Genomic DNA, 18,966 nt, shown 5'->3' with positions numbered 1-18,966 from the left:
ACTATTTTGTATTCTTAACTTTCCATATGAGAATAAGGTGTTATAATTCTTGAACTCGACGAAAAGACTTCGTCGACTAAATCTAGATTTTTTTTTCGGCTCTCAAGTCAATAGAATTGCCGATATCGGTCAAAAATCGTACAGGCATTGGATTCAATAGCCTGATGTCACGTCGCCCAGCAACGACGGCCATCGTGGTTCTAAACAAAGAAAGTTGGTACTTTTTTATTCTTCATGCTGGTTAGAACTTTTTCATATGTCTTGTGATCAGAATGTGTACGTGTAAAAGTCAAAACATGATCAGATTTATGGGTTTTTTTCTCTCTGGATACGCTTTTATGTTCGTCGGAGAAATATTTCATAAGGGTGTCCGCCATTGTTCCAATAGTTTAGAGCTAGTTACTAAGTTACCATGCGTCATTACGAGGGAAGTGACGTCACGACTGTTGAAGCGTATTATAAATGGAAGTCCTTCAAAGCCATAAGCCCTATGAAGCCGGAGTTTATTCCATGTTTCTACAGCGTAAAACTGGCAATAGCAATTGCTTGCTACCTTTTGGATAGGACGCTAGTTTTTCGCAAAGTACTTTCCGCAGGATCTAATAGACCCAACCACCCAATCGCATCTGGGTGGGCAGTAAGTACACGAAGAATAATCCGGTCTTCACCCGAGATTGATCTCGGTCCTTTTGTTCTTGAAGTGAGTGCTCTACCAACTGAGCTATCGAGACCCTCAGAGCTCATTTTGCTGAACGGTAATATTATGTATAAAATGTACCGGCTGCTTTTCTGTTTGAGTAAGAAAAACAAAATTAATGGCTGTTAAGTAAAGAGTTAAAGGATGATAATGACGAATATTGTAAGAGACTTATGTGTTGATTACAGCTGTCTATTGACATTGTGTCACCCAGAATGGATTAGCATTCACTATATTATTATTTCTATGATTCTTCTCTTCTCCCGTACAATCCTCTATGATCTATTCAGCTATCTACCTATGTATATATCCATCTATCAATCTAGAATCTATCTATATATCTATCTACTTATCTATCTATTGATCTATCTATCTATCTATTGATCTATCTATCTATCTATCTGTCTATCTATCTATCTATCTCTCTGTCTATCTGTTTTTCTCTCTCTCTATCTATCTCTCTCTCTCTCTCTATCTCTCTCTCTCTCTCTCTCTCTCTCTCTCTCTCTCTCTCTCTCTCTTCTCTCTTATCCGCTTTCCTCCATTTTCTCTTTTTCTATTCCTTTACTCTCACACACACATTGACATATATAAACACACAGCATAAACAAAATCGTTTTGTATTTATTACACATAGCCTCCGACATTTGACATTACAACAGAGGTAAATATGTGTAAGACCAATTTACATTTTTTTCCCGAAACGTTATTATGTGTGTATCAAGCTTAATGATGTGCACACACGCAAATGAGATGTATCAATTTATACTTAATGAAATGCAAAACAAGAGTTGTAAATTTAAAAAATAAAGATAACAACAAATGAAACTGTCTCGGTGAGGACGTCAAAACACTCAAGTGAAGTGGTGATGCTAATCACATTGAAGAGGGCGGGGAGTAGATCATTACAAAGATGGTTAGGAATCTCTGAATATGGATAGAGATGGACGAGGGAAATTATTTGTAGCTTCTTTGTAACCCGAGATGTGCTCCTATAAATGTACGGGTATCTAGCCTGATATCTGTGACCCATCGTCTCAAAACGGTATTATGTCGGAACGAAACAGATGCTTATAAAGCCGAAGTAAATGTTAAACTGGTCAAAAATATAAATTGTTGGCATTAACATCCTAAAATATGGTATCCATTCTCTTCAATGAAACATACAAACTCAACACAAGTCTGATTTTCTATCTATAAATTCAATTTTCAACATCATAACCAACCCGACTTAGTACCGTTTTGAGGCGAAGGGTCACATATAATCATGAGGTTTCATGTTCAACAATTCGTTCAGAATATCTTGACGTAGCCTATAATATCTTCTGGTTTTTTCGGGTACCTCTATTCAAAATATGTAATCGATTATCTGTTTAGCCGGATCTCTGAACAACCTCGACAATTTTCACTCTAGATGCAACAGATTATGTATGTGTTCGTCAATCTGATAATAATATGATGATGTCGGAAATAAATAGGTTAGGAAAGTTACAGTTTAAAATGTCTTGTGAAATGACAATCGCCTTCAGGCCGGCAGGTCCCTGGTTTGGGTCCTGGTGTTGGAGGTGCAAAGTTGAGTCATTGGAAAAGGCTCTTTATTCACATTCTCTCACCACACTCGCGTGAAAACTGGGGACGTGCATGGCCTGTAATTACGTATTTTCGGTCATGGAAAAAAAATGTTATAGATCTTACAGGCGCCTTGTTAGGTGTTGCTGTTGGCTTGGGCCCCATTTTAACCCCACTGAGCACATTTAGTGAAAATTGCGCCTAATAGCTCAATTTTTTTAATGGTGTCTAGTAGGAACCAGACATTTCAAGTACTACAAGTATCGGCCATCATCTGTCGTTAACAGCATGCAATTTCTGTACGTTCGTTTCTAGCTGAATTCCTCTTGATTCCATCAGCTCTACAAATATCCATTAAACTTTGAAAAAAAAATGTCTAATTCTTCAATTTATTTTGTGCTTAGCCATCATAAAAGAATGATTTTGAGTCTGCGACCATAATCAAACTAAATTATTCGAAGACGCATCATCAAGCGTCTAACTCTTTTGTTCTGCGCATGTAGGCAATTTACTCTCACATGAACGGAACCCACCCACCAGCATTCCACGATAGAAGATGAGCTGTCTGAGAAGGAAATTGAGTCCCTCAACAATAAACCCAAGGAATACAAGAAATTAATACGGTGCGACCTGTTGACTTTACAAAACCACGTCGAGAATTAGAAGCTCCGATTTTTCAATCCCGCAATCCGAGGCGGAGTTTTCTCCATCTTGACAAGGTCACGTAGAAGTAATTTATTCATTTAAAAGCCCACTATTGACGAACCTTTCGTGAGTGTGTGAGTGCTGGTGAGTGAGTGTGTTTTTGTGTGTGTGAGAGAGGGAGGAAGGGGGAGGGGATGGGGTGGGGGTGTATGCCTCTTTGTTTGGTTGTGAGTGTGAGAGTGCGTAGGTGTATTTTTTGTGTGTGCGTGTGTGTGCGTGTGTGTGTGTGTGTGTGTGTGTGTGCGTTTGTGTCCCAATTCGTCCACACAATTAAGAATAATTGTCTCACGATATTGGAGTGGTTTTCATGCATAGCATTACAGAATCCGGGCCGCTATCGATCAACTATTTGCTTAACCTACATTACACAACAGAAAATATGAAACATCAACAAGCTTGATGAAAAAACATTCCAAATGTTTGACTTTTTATGGAGTTTTCAATTTAGTTCTAAATATTTTTTTTTAAAAAAACAAATGGTTTTTATAATAAAGTGCAATATCCACTTGAACTCTCAATGCGCTTTACAAGGGGTCCCAGGCCAACAGCAACACTAACATGTAGGACGAGACATGACGCCAAATAGGCGATATTACTTCATGATATATTGCTGTGAGATATTTGTAGTCTCGTAACATCGAGTGTGGGTCTTCTCCGGTGTAGTGAATTAATACCAACCCGTTCTCTCTCTCTCTCTCTCTCTCTCTCTCTCTCTCTCTCTCTCTCTCTCTCTCTCTCTCTCTCTCTCTCTCTCTCTCTTATCTTTCTCTATCTATCTATCTATCTATCTATCTATCTATCTATCTATCAAACTATCTATATAGATATATATACATCCCCTTCCCTTTCTCTCTCCATCTCTCTCTATCTCTTTTTCTTTCTTTCTTTCTTCTCTCTCTCTCCCTTTCATCTCTCTCTCTCTCTCTCTCTCTCTCTCTCTCTCTCTCTCACTCTCTCCACTTCTCCCCTCTCTCTATTTATGTCAAAAGGTAGATTTTAAAATAAAATATTTGACACGAAAAAGCAAAGACACTAAATTATATTTGCAAAGCTAAGGAAAGATTTGTTAAGATACATCAGTATCAAAATCATTTAAAAGGCTGAAATAGCTATTTTTACAATTCTATCTGTGCTTTATGGATTGTTTTTCATTACCCAATCCAGGGAAACTGATGCAAACATATTTGTTTTCCTTTGTTATCCTATTCGAAAACTAAATATTGAAGTAAATTAGGACCGAATGTTACGAAAACAACTTTTTGACACAGTCTCAAATATATAAAAGATATAAGCCTAGTATACACACACACACACACACATACACATATATATATATATATATATATATATATATATGTGTGTGTGTGTGTGTGTGTGTATGTGTATGTGTATGTGTGTGTAAATATACTTAAGTGTATAAGTTATATAATTTATATATATATATATATATATATAACAATATAATATGATATATATATATATATATATATATATATATATATATATATATATATATATATATACAGATATACAGAGAGAGAGAGAGAGAGAGAGAGAGAGAGAGAGAGAGAGAGTACGCAATTAATCTGCAACATAACAGTAGACCCCATCACATCCTCATAGTACGTACCTATCCATCTCACTCATTCCTTCTCTCTATCATCTATCCTTTCTTTACTCATCCGATCCACATTTCACACACGACTCTCTCACTCCTTCATTCCATCCCTGGTTAATCCTTTGTCCCGCTCTCACATCTCACACTCACTTTTCTTACCTAATTACCCACCTCTCCAGCACGTTCCCTTGTTTTACTCGTACGTACATACGTACCTACTACTCCTCGACCAGTGTTTCTTTCCTTGGGTCAATTTAAATACTAATATGTTGTTTTCATTATTACGGGTCGCATTGTGCTTCTTTATCAGCAGTATCACCATCATCTAATCATCATCATCATCATCATCATCATCATCATCATCATCATCAGCAGCAGCAGCAGCAGCAGCAGCAGCATCACAATCATCATCATCATTATCATCATCTTCATCATCATTATCATCATTATTTTCATTATCATCATCATTTTCATCATCATCATCATCATCATCATCATCATCATCATCATCATCATCATCATCATCACCATCACCACCATCATCATCATTATCATTTTAAAATCTATTTTCATCACTGTTATTATCATCAACAACTCTCAATTTATTATTATCTTTGTTTCGATGTGTTGCGTTCAACTTCAACACCTAAAGTACGCCCAAGCAGACAGACCTTTCGTGGATCTAGACTGGTGAAGATCCTCTTGTTCCATCATATTATGATTCTTGCAGTGTTAATAACGTTTTATTGCAGAACTATTTTTGGAGAACCTCTTCTTCCATCCCATTGTTCGGGCAGATGTTAAATAACGTTGTCATATCACAAGCTTATATAATATTATGATGATATCCTGTATTTCAATTAATAGGGTGATTGAATTGATGATGATAATAAGATACGTGCATTTTTATTCATTGTTTGACTTCAATCTAGATTTCGAAAGAGAGAGAGATAGACACACACTCACACACAAACACACACGCACACACACACAGAGAGAGAGAGAGATAGAGAGAGAGAGAGAGAGAGAGAGAGAGAGAGAGGGAGAGGCTGTGTGTATGTATGTATTTGTGTATGTGTGTGTGTGCGTGTGTTGTGTGTGTCAGACAGAGAAATATATGAAAAAGTAGAAATAGATAGACAGATAGACAAACAGACAGACAAACATACAGTCAAATCGATAGATATATAGAAAGGTAGATAGATAAATAGAAAGATAGCTTGATTGATGGTTAGATGTAGTAACAAGGCGAACGAGCGAGAGATATAGGGATAGAAAATAGAAAAATATAGAAAGGGGGGGGGGCGTGAGAGGGAGAGAGAGACAGAGAGAGAGAGAAAGGAAGGGAGAGAGAAGAAAATCGAGCTTTTATATCGCGCAATATACACTAAACGTGTTCATAGCTCTTTACCAAAGGTCACTGACCAACAACAAAACGTAACATATAGAACAAGACATAATGCCTATTCGGCTATACTACAATTTCTCCGACAGAGAAAATACTGTTAACTAACGGTCATTTTAGACCTGAGTACGGTGAGAGAATGTGAGTAAAATAGACTTTTCTGACTCAACTATGCGCCGAGCTGGGTCAAGCCCAGAACCTTTCGATTCAAAAGTGAGATATATACCACGAGACCACATAGCCGCAAAAAAAAAGAGAAAGAAAGGGAGGGAGAGACGAATAGAGAGAGAGAGAGAGAGAGAGAGAGAGAGAGGAGTGGGGGGGGGGGTTATTACTTTTACTGTAAGATAGCGTAAACAATAATAATATACACCATCTCTACTATCAATCCACAAGTTACCTAGCGTAAACAATAATAATATACACCATCTCTACTATCAATCCACAAGTTACCTTTGCGTGAGACAATCCGTAAACCTCAACTATTGTCCCAGTTGAATTCTAATGGACTCTAGTTTTCCCTCTTTTAAATGGCCAGCCGCACTTGAACTGGGCTAGCGTTCGCCCGTGCTATTCCCCAGAGAAGATCAAAATGCAGTAAATGTTAAACTATTACAATGACCAAATTATGTTTGTTTTTATAAGCGGTTGAGGAATATTTCAGTTGCGGATCAAACAGACCGGATCAATGCGTGCGAATTTCGTGGTTAAAAGTTTTACTTGTTTGTACAGATTGTTTTACAAGGAGATGATGATTCCCCATTTATGTTTCAACGCGCATCCTCCAAATTTTATAAAAGTACATTTGAACATCAATATGTATTGATCATAATCAAAACAGATACCCAAATCGCCTCCCCCCCCCCCCTCCCTTCTGCAATGATGCACGTATCAATTCTCTTTATAGATAGTATGCGCTTGGCTATGAAGCTCACAACATTGCCATCCGGAAGTATAACGGACCAACACACGAAATTGTGTGTATCCATGAACGTTTATATTCAGGTTAATACAGTTCAGTGAGCATTACTCATAAACGCGGATGGCAAAAAACAATAACAAAGACCTGAGTGACGTCATCTTCAGACTATCTATAAGAATGTATAGATAGAACGAAGATGACGTCACTCAGGTCTTTGTTATTATTTTTGCAATCCACGTGTATGAGTACTTGTCACTAAACTGTATGAACTAGACTATAAAAGTTCATGGTTACACACAGTTTTGTGTGTTGGTCCGTTATACTTCCGGATGGCAATGTTGTGAACTTCTTAGCCAAGCGCATACTATCTATTCAGTAGGTATCACATCCTTCAAATCACCAAGAGTGCGTGGACGATTCTGGTAAACACCAAATACAAGAGGTCATGTCGGATCTGTGATCGGGTTGGTCCCTCCACGGAACCTCTTTGTCTCTCTCCACTAAAATTCTGGCTGAAGTACTCACGCACAACAAATAGCGAAGAGTATGGCAATATCTGTAATAAGAGAGTCGGAAGAAACCCAAAATAAATTTCTCGGGTGACAATAAATACCATTGTCCTAAACATAAAAGGGAACAATGATTTCCTCCTTACATATTATCCCAACCCAGAGTTGTTCTGATGATGTCCCTCCTCGTTCCAATTATGATTCACTTCTGTCCAGTAGCGCTTACTGTATCGGTTTGAAATGAAAATGAAAAAAAATATATTTCCATTCTATTACCCAGACAGTCAATGAACTTTAATTGTCTGCCTACCGGCGTCGAAAACACTCACCAGTTGTATAAAATCCTGGACGTTAGCCGACTTTTGGGACATCCTGAATATATATATATATATATATATATATATATATATATATATATATATATATATATATATATAAATGGGATCACTCACTTATATGTGGCCAAAACATATGTTTCTGTGGCTTTCATTCACGTCGTCAGTTGGCATATTCTCCGCAGAATATATATATATATATATAATATATATATATATATATATATATATATATATATATATATATATACCGATAGTCATTTACAAAAGAAAATAGACGGTTTATATTTGGTAGTATCTCCCATACGAGAAAACATTGCTACGTGGTATCTATATATTTTCAAGAAGTAGACAAATATTTATTTCTGTTGATGCATCACATGCCTTTTTGTTGACACAAGTGAGGAACCGATGCGGACAGTGAAGCAGATCAGTACAAAAGTAACGAGTAAATTCGCACCTATTATATTTCAGATAATTATTTCACACAAGCTTTGCTTCGCAGCAGTTGCCGTATCAAAAGTTCACTCTCAGTGACGTGGTTTGAAATGTCACAAACCAATAATAATTCGACCAAAGATTGCCCCTGTTCACAAAGTTGCTCGACTGATATGGGCTTAGAACATGTTGGACGGCATTTTGTTTACAGTCGAATCGCTTTTTGGAGTTAATTCCAGAGACAAACTAACTTCATGCTATCGACGTCGAGGTGAAATTTTCAATGACGAAAACATTATTGAATTAGAAGATCAAGAATATGGATCTGTAATGATGTGGGAAGTGAGAATTGGTGGTAGAAAACTAAGCTAATACATCAACAATTGTCTCGACTCAGACCTCTTCTCAGCGATATTCTTGAACCAATGGTCCTCCCGTTGATTCCGAATAATAACAACCAAATTACAATACCCCAGTTTGATAAAATCTCGGCATAATATAAAGCTGGACAACTATCTGCTTTCCTACATGACACAAATTATGTAAGAGTGACGAACCGGAGGCCAGCTGTGTCACCTGCCACGGATCCCAGTGAAAGTAATATTTGTGATTTTATGAAAGTAAAGCTAATACAAGAAAAAGAAAACAAGAACCAAAAAAACAAACCAAGAAGGCTCTGTAGAAACACCGATGAATTGTTTAATCGACTAAATACATTGTGGAATGATATGCCATCAGAAACGCTCCATCACCTGACGCCATCAATGAGGCAAAGAGCTGTGACATTGATCATTGATGAGTTCGAGTGGCGGACAAAATTCGTCGTGTGCGCCGTGATTTTAATTTTGTGCTCGATTATGCAAAATTGATATTTTATTGATTGATTTAAAACATCTGCAACCTTTTATCAGTCTACATAAATCCAATAAATTACCCCAAAAAGAAAACTAGTTTTATCTAGTTTTGAATTATGTATATTTCATTGTGTGTCTTACAACCAGTGTCGAACTATTTGCCCGAAGCAATCTGTCTAGTTTCTTTTGAAAAAAAACTATATATATATATATACATATATATATACATATATATATATATATAATATATATATATATATATATATATATATATATACATTAGAGCTTATTACTAATGCTTTAGTGTCTACCTTTTAAGGACAAAGTTGTTAGAAAATGGAATAGGCACCTGCGTGTATGGGTGTGTGTGTATGTGTGTGTTTTCTGTGTGTATGTGTGTGAGTTCGAGTCTTTCGTTGAATTTATGGTCATAGAAAGGGATCTGTTCTGTGTCAAAAAACAATATAATATATGCCGGGGGGCTGTCATACTACTTTCCTATTATTAATATCATACACGACTTTGTCTCACATTCCTCGGGCATTTCTATATATGGAATGATAATAAACCACACATAATATAATATACGCCGGTGATAATTTCGGGGGGGGGGGTGGATAAAGAAAGAAATTAGTGATTCATTCATGGTCGCCAATTTTGTATCACTACAAGTGGATTATATATATATATATATATATATATATATATATATATATATATATATATATATATATATATATATATATATATATATATATATATATATATTATATATATATATATATATTAAGAGAGAAATAAACAATTGGGTAGTGGAACACGAGAAAAGTCGGTCACTAACTCTAATTGAAGAGATTGAAAGAAAGAAATTGAGCTTTTATATAGCGCAATATCCACTAAACGTGCTCAAATTTGCATCTATACCAAGTCCAATGACTCCGAGGGTAAAGATAAGAAAAGATAAGATAAGATTAAATTCATTTATCCACTTTGGGACATTTGCATTGGGATTTGCCACCCGACTAACTTATCTCTAAAAATAATTAAGCAAATAATAAGCAAGCAAATAATACAAAGGAAAGATAATGACATAGAAGTTAACCAACAATAAGCGTGACAAAGCTTGAAGACATCAAAAAGTTATTATAAGAATCGTTGTCAAGCAAAAGTCGAATTAAATAATATAGTGATTCCACATATAGGGAATGAGATTAGCGGAAGAGTAGCGTCCCTTGATTGGATGTCACCCATAGTATGTGACGTCACCGGCGGAAAAGTTATTAGAGAGAGAACGTCATGTTGGTTGTGCGCAAGCGTCTCTCATCCTCGCTTCCGCGCACAACCAACATACGTTCTCTCTCTAATAACGTTTCCGCCGGGTGACGTCCAATCAAGGGACGCTACTCTTCCGCTAATCTCATTCCCTATAGCATTTTTTAGTTATACTGACGACTTAGAACATCATTTTCCCAACGCTCGACGGAAATTGGTGCCTCAAACTCTACAAGCACCAACTGCCAACGAACAAGCTCCTGACTTGTGATGTCTACTACCCGTCTTTCATCTCATCTATCAAGTCAAGGCCATCTCCAGGTCTTTGTCTTACTCCAAATTTCCATCTTATCCTCATTTACTAGTTATTTCTCATGCTGTCTTTCGATCGCCATGGATTATTGTTGATTATTAAACCTCCCTCCATTCAATGCATTTTATTTTTTGTTCGCTTGTTTGAGTAATAATAATAATAATAATAATAATAATAATAATAATAATAATAATAATAATAATAATAATAATGATGATGATGATGATGATGATGATGATGATGATGATGATGATGATGATGATGATGATGATGATGATGATGATGATGATGATGATGATGATAATAATAATAATAACGATAATTATTATAATAATAATAATAATAATAATAATAATAATAATGATGATGATGATGATGATGATGATGATGATGATAATAATAATAATAATAATTTCGGGATTTCAACACACAGCCCTTCAATAAATAGACACATTTACCATGGATCTATCTACTCTCCATCAAGGAAGATCTCCACATTAATTATGACAACTGAAGAGACGCCATTCCGTTTGGATGATCAAGACTGTGTGGATTTCTTTCTTCATAATAACCCATAATATCCTAGTCCGAGGCATATAGGACTCAAATTATAGGCCTTAATGTAAACTTATGGCTTTCCACAGTTCTAATACCATCTTTGGATAGGTTAAGTTCCCAGGATCGTTATATCAAAAGTTTACCAAAATCGAATGGTTCCATCATCGATTTTTTAAGGCCAAAAGGTCAAATATGCAAATTATTATGCCCAACATTTTACTAATCCATTTCTTTTCAGTAATGTGATTTAACTATGTTTTCTTTACTATGCTTCAGCATAATTTTTGACTTAGGTACGGCGTAATTTCGTCGACATTTCAACAAGTGAAAAGAGGGATTCGAGAACTTTGACAAACGTTTTCTCAATCCAATGAAGTGCTATTATCATTCCTTATAATATAAATTCAATACTGAAAGACGCTATTAAATGTTTTTAATGTTAAGATATTATTTTTTGGATGCGTAAACGTTTCAGAGACATTATACCAAAAATTTTCTAAGAATAGAACAATGTTATCATCTATTTTTTTATGTCAAAAGGTCAAATAAACAAAGTGTCAAAATATTTTCAAATAGATTTATTTTACGTCTATACGATAAACATGAAGATTTCTTTGTTGTAAAAAAAATTCAAGTAAGAGCATCAAAAATTCTTTAAGTTTTGGCACCTCTTAAACAATATTTTAACAAATGTAAAGAAGGATTTTTAGAACTTTTGACATGCAAATTCTTGATATCCTTGAGCGGTTTTGGAATGTCATGATAATTCGTCACTAATGGGCAATATAATAAATCATTAATATGTTTTAATGATTTTTTGGTATATTTAATGGGCTTAGGAACATTATATCAAAAGTGTACCCAAATCGATTTATACTATTATCGATATTTTTAAGGTCAAAAGGTCAAATTAGAAATGGAAATCATACCCCAGAAATGTTCGTATCTATACTTTGTTTTTCAAATTCCCTAAAAAATATTCTTCTTCATTGTGAACAAACACTTTTGAGTTCCTGCACCTTTTGTTCAATGTATAAGTAATTGTTTCCTAATTTTCCACTATTTCTTCAGAAAGCTTAGGGATTAAGACATAGTGTTAAGAGTTGACCAAAATAAAATAGGCTCATCAGTATCATGGGGTTACCAAATGGTACCAAATTGTGGCAAAAGCAGGAAATTATAGATCATTCCATTTCTTTTAACTCACTCAACCCTAACACCGACTATATCCGTAGTATACTCGGGTTACTTTTACCCCATGCCTATTTATTACATTTTTCAGAGACAAATTATAGACGTAATATCAAAGCTAATGTGTTTAGTTTTTCATGTTTATGATAGTTGAATAAAATATCTATAACATGCTCATTTTTAATACATTTTTTTCCCATTTTGAAAAGTAGCAAAAATCTCTAGGGTTGAGTGAGTTAAAATGAGCTTAGAATTCTGTGTCTGTTTATTATTCTTTTTTGGTGGAGTTTACAACCAATGCTTTATAATAATATTAAGGATGACACTTTTCATCAACAACTTAGTTGAAACAATATTTTGACACGAATTATTTTCATGTTCTGGAGAGATTTTAAAAATTTTCAGTATGCCTTGTGGTTTTGAAGTTGTTTAATAGAACTTATACTAGAATTACGGCGATACCCCAAAAGCAATAATGTAGGTATCAAAACTGTCGGTTTATTTTTGTAGATTTATATCATTTTCCCAAATCCGTTTGCTCTAGAGAATGAGTAGAGTACTTTGAAGCATGAACAGGTGATGTATGTTATATATATATATATATATATTATATATAATATATATATATATATATATATATATATGAGTTTGCCTTTGTAATGTCTTTATTTTGCTAATAGTTTTTGTTATTACTAGAAACAAAAAGGCCAATTTCTCAATACGGTATTTGTCGGCGGGGTCATAGATACTTATATATCAGTCCACACTCGTATATCTATATGTCTATGTGTTTGTATGTGCGTGTGTAAGTGTGTGTGTGTGTGTGTGTGTGTGTGTGTGTGTGTGGCTTCCTCTATTCATCTCTGCAGGGGCGTGGCTATATTGGTTGATTTGGTACCTGGCACCGTATCCATCTTTTAAAAATGGATTACAGCATTTTTTTTTTTAATGAAACTGAGAAATGGTATATTCCACCTCATACTTATGTGAGTAAGCCTTTTCTTTAATTATTTTTCTTTCTTTTGTATTTACAAATATAGCATTTATTAAGTCATTTTCTTCTGAGTCTGGCACCACTTTCTACTGTAAACATGCCACGCCATTGCATCTCTATCAAACCATCGATATATCAACCTCTCTGTCCCCACATTTATTTGACCTTGAGCCTGCCTATCTTGCCTTCTCAATAGTCAGTGTCTGTCTGCATTACTTGAGTAAATAAATAAATCTTTTCTAAGCACACTGGATGAGTCAATAATAGTCCTCATTACATCTCTAGCTTGATCCCTCTCTCATGCCGACTCAAATAGCACTTGCTTCAATGGCCGGATTAAAAGGTAACTGTGTATGGAAGTTATTTCGTGCTAGATGAATCGGATGAATCGTGGTGAGGAGAAAGAGTTCAGGGGATTAGAGATGATCAGGGCGGGTTTAATGCGTGATGGAACATTGTATTGCTTTGTAAATATAAAGATTAAACAAGGGCTTTTGGGAATAAGTCAAGTCTGTGAAACGAATTGGACATGGTGCACTTTAAAAATTGAGCTTTAAAATTGAGCTTTTATATAGCGCAATATCCACTAAATGTGCTCAAGGCGCTTTACAAGGGGTCCCTGGTCAACAGCAACAGTTAACATGTAGGACGGGACATGCCGCCTGTTAGGCGATATTACAATTTTTCGGACGAAGACAACGATGTTAACGGCCAGGTACTCATTTTACTCCTGAGTACGGTGAGAGAATGTGAGTAAATCGCCTTTTCCATGGACTCAACTATGCGCCGAGCGCGAGGCTCGAGCCCAGAACCTTCTGATCCGAAAGCGAGTGTCATACCACTAGACCACATAGCCGCAATGACTTTAATGACATTGCTTAAGTTTATGAAAATATAAAATAAAACGCGGGCATTTATATAGTGCATCCACTATCCACTAAACGTGTTCAAAGTGCTTAACAATGGGTCCCAAGCCAACAGCCACCTCTAATTAATTAATCACTGCTTTGACGTTGGTAGGGTAGGGGTACTTGAGGCATATCATAGGGCAAAGCTGAAAACCGGTTGACTCGTCACTAGACCATCCCGAATTCCGAGCCGATACGCACGCGGGTGCCCTGACCGACCCACCAAGACATGTGACTGAATGGCGATCCAACCCGGTGTCCGATTGGCTTCGGCCATCCCAGGCTCCACACAGACTGCGATGTGGAATGATCCCGTCCAACTCTCAGTTTCAATGGCGAAACCAGTAATAATAATAATAATAATAATAATAATAATAATAATAATAATAATAATAATAATAATAATAATAATAATAATAATGATGATGATGATGATGATGATGATGATAATGATAATATTAATAATAATAATAATAATAATAATAATAATAATACTAATAATAATAATAATAAATAATAATAATAATAATATAATAATAATTATAATGATAATAATGATAATAATAATAATAATAATTATAATGATAATAATAATAATGATGATGATGATGATGATGATGATGATGATGATGATGATGATGATGATGATGATGATGATGATGATGATGATGATAATATGGATATAATTTATGAAGGAGGTGCATATGTAAATTTTTCTTTCCTCTGTATTTTTAAAATAGAAATTAGATATTTCTTTTGTGTTCTTTAGATACTCGTATATATAGTCGATCAGATGGGACTGACAGTAGTTTGAAGTCTTAAATTTAATAATATTGGAAATCATCTGGTGATGTACTACGTGTTTTCTGAACAAAGTGAGAAAGGTGTTTGTCAATGTATTGCACAGAATTCGTAAAACGCGTGATCTTCGGAACCTATCATCACATTGTCTAAAAATACGGCTATGTAGCCGTGTTTATCACTGGTTGTATCAAATTAAACTTTGACAAATAACGATCCTGTATTGACAGGATGATGTGTTGAAATTTAGCAATTTTTTCCAACCTCGCTGTACGTATTCCTAATAAGATGATTGATATGGAGAGACGTTGAACGTGAAGAGTCAAAATTGAGACCAAGATTCCTAGCACTGAATGGCAATATCGATAGCGCGTTCCCTTTGCATTTGAAGGGAGTGTTCTACCTACTGAGCTTTTTGGATTCCCTCACCACAACTCGTATTATCTTGCTAAAAACTGTCGAAACAATTTTATTTTCATTCTTTCCCAGAAAACTCATACTATCTTGATCGAAGTTTAAGAGACCTCAAAATTATCCAAACGCTTAATTTACATATTTGTCAATTGTGTGTTTTGTGTTTTTTGTCTCCTGACGAAGGCCAAGGGCCGAAACGTTGTTTGTTTTGTGTTGTTCCCTTATTATGAGTCACATCTACTCACTTTGTTTTTCTCTCCATATCCAAACTATTCAAAATAGGGGCTTGTTTGAAGTCTCAAATTTAATGATATTTAGACCAGATAGAGAGCATCTGTTGATATGTATCTTCGGAAATTATCACATTGTTTTAAAATACGGCTATGTAGCTGTGTTTATCATTGGTTGTATCAAATTAAATGTTAAAAATAGGAAAAAAGCTACGCTCGTACCGAATGTATTAAGGGGCATGTACTGGAAAATGGATTATTTGCATGTAAACGGATTAAATCTATTGAAGGCGTTTACATTACGATGATTATTCGGTGAGAAAAAATGTCGGATACAAAGTTTATTCTATTTTTGAATAACAGATATTTTTTTTTAATTTAGAAACCACGCTATGAACGTGTTATTACAATATTTTACGTTATGATTTTTTTTTTTAATATTAAAAAATACGGTTTTTTTAACGATGAAACATGTTTTGGTCAACGATGGGAATGTGGTCAACAGTGTAATTGAAATTTGATCATAGAGATAACTTTTAGTTTCTGTGTCTCTGTTTGTAGTGAGAATCTTTTTATAATGTATATTCTCAAATTTTAAAAGTAGGTATACATTTCTCCATTTTTACCATCATTACTTATACTGTTATACGCATCATCATCATCATCATCATCATCATCATCATCATCATCATCATCATCATCATCATCATCATCATCATCATCATCGTTTTCGTCATCCTTGTATTCATCACCATCATCATCATCAGCATCATCAGCATCATCATCATCATCTGTACTCTTTGTTTTCTCTTTCTCATCATCAATTTCTTGGTTCTCTCCTTCTCCTCCTCCTCCTCCTCCTCCTCCTCCTCCTCCTCCTCCTCCTCTCCTCCTTCCTCCTCTCCTCCTCCTCCTCCTCTCATCCTTATCCTCCTCATTCTCTTCCTCCTTCTCCTCTTCCTCCTCCTCCTCTTCCTACTCATCCTCCATTCTCCTCCTCCTCCTCCATCCTCCTCCTCCTCTTCATCCTCCTCATTCTCTTCCTCCTTCTCCTCTTCCTCCTCCTCCTCTTCCTCCTCATCCTCCATCCTCCTCCTCCTCCTCCATCCTCATCCTCCTCTTTATCCTCCTCATTCTCTTCCTCCTTCTCCTCCTCTTCCTCCTTCTCCTCCTCTTCCTCCTTCTCCTCCATCCTCCTCCTCCTCCTCCTCCTCCTCCATCCTTATCCTCCTCATTCTCTTCCTCCTTCTCCTCTTCCTCCTTCTCCTTTCTTCCTCCTCTTTCCTCCTTCTCCTCCTCCTCCTCTCTCCTCCTCCTCCTCCCTCTTCATCCTCCTCATTCTCTTCCCCTTCTCTCCTCTTCCTCCTTCTCCTCTTCCTCCTCATTCTCCATCCTCCTCCCCTCCTCCTCCTCCATCCTCATCCTCCTCTTTATCCTCCTCATTCTCTTCCTCCTTCTCCTCCTCTTCCTCCTTCTCCTCCTCTTCCTCCTCCTCCTCCTCCTCCTCCTCCTCCTCTTCCTCCTCCTCCTAGTCACCCTCCTCCACATTACTATCCAAGCTGACTATAATTACCTACCTACCGTATCATCAGAGACATTTTTTAAAAATTAAAAATCAAGTTTCATCAACCTTGAAATAACCTTTCCCTGGTATATAAATCAAATGAATTATCAAGGACCAAAACATTATTCCAACTGGCGAATCCTTTATCAAGATAACGTCATTGTAGATATCCACTTATTTCTTTCATACTGTCGTCGTATGGTAAAAAGGACGTAAGCGCCAATGTAAACAAAAATCAGCGATATATATAGGGAATGAGATTAGCGGAAGAGTAGCGTCCCTATATTGGACGTCACCTATAGTCTGTGACGTCACCGGCGGAAAAGTTATTAGAGAGAGAACGGCTCAAAACGGTATTATGTCGGGATGGACCAGATGCTAAAAAGTCAAATTATAGTTAAACTGGTAAAAAAATATGAAAGGTTGGTATTTAGCACAGTAAAATATGATATTCCTTCTCCTCTATAAAGCATATAAACTCAAGTCTGATATTTCTGGCTACAAATTCCATTTTCAGCATCTTAATCATCCCGATTTAATACCGTTTTGAGACGAAGGGTCACATATGGGTCATGCAGTAATGTGCAACATAACACTATCAGAAATACAACAGTTCAAAATTGAAACATTTTAAAAAATCTTTAAATTTTCAACAGCATTTCTGACCATACCTGAAAACTAAACTCATGGCGTTTACGTCCTTTTATCATAAGACGGCACCATATAAAAATTGACTCTTTTGATGATGAGGTAAAATTGGTTGACAAGGGTAGATCACCTTTCAGTTCACCTTTTTTAAATATCGAGGTCAGAAACTGTTTTACGTCAGAACATAACTACAGACTGAGATGACCTCCACTCTGTTAAATTGTCTAAAACAATGAGACTTTCTAGAATATCGCCTTGCCACGTTCGTACGTAGCGCCTTGCCACGTTTTTACGTGGTGTAAGATTTAAAAAAAAAAACAACCTTCAGCCACGGAATCATGAAACCGTCGCCTTGGCATTCTGTGAGGGAATGCCGATAATCCATCAAACAAGATATCGGATGTCAACAGGAATCACGCATTTTGTCCAAAGTGAGAAAAATTTTGGGGTTAATAACCTTGCCCAAGGGAGAAAAAAAAACAAAGTGCCTGGAGCAGGTCTCGAATCCGGAACCTTCCGGGTGGGTCACAGTGCAATGCTTTGACTACTCGGCCACTTCGTCCCCTCGAGAGTAAATTCAGACTAAAACAATTAATAGAAAAACATGTATTATTAACTTTAGATAAAAGAGCTGGAGGTAAGGTAATAGTACCATTTTATTCGTTGCCGACAAGCAAGAAAATATTAAAGGGGAAAATAGCCTTGACTCAGTTCAATGGTCATTGATCAACCAAGGGCATTAACCGTAACTGTCGTAGCCTTGGCGGATTGATTTATAGGGTGATGATCTTTGTTCAGGGTCCATTTTATTTGTCTTTAACCCCCTCCTTACCAACCATAGGAAAATCATCACATTCGTTGCGATACAACCAACATTTTTCTTATTCAAATTTCTTTTGTACATCACAAACTTTAAAGAAAATGAACAGTGTGTTGTAGAGCATGTTTTGCTACAGAGATTATGTATCGCAAGAACTTTACTGTTATTGTGTTTGAGTGATAAAGATCTATATTTTTGTTA

General features: G+C 36.0%; 1 protein-coding gene across 7 annotated transcripts in view; it reads left to right on the top strand.

Moving 5' to 3' along the window:
• The window catches only part of LOC144971524 (uncharacterized), a 311,145-nt gene that overhangs the window by 215,405 nt on the left and 76,774 nt on the right, over positions 1 to 18,966 (top strand). The window lies entirely within an intron of this gene.

The sequence above is a fragment of the Berghia stephanieae genome, chromosome 4, assembly GCF_034508935.2.
Source record: "Berghia stephanieae isolate SIO BIC M18660-M18661 chromosome 4, UCSD_Bste_1.3, whole genome shotgun sequence".
Lineage (NCBI taxonomy): Eukaryota > Metazoa > Mollusca > Gastropoda > Nudibranchia > Aeolidiidae > Berghia > Berghia stephanieae.
The sequence above is the reverse complement of the archived record's forward strand: the minus strand, read 5'-3'. Positions and strand labels throughout refer to the sequence as shown.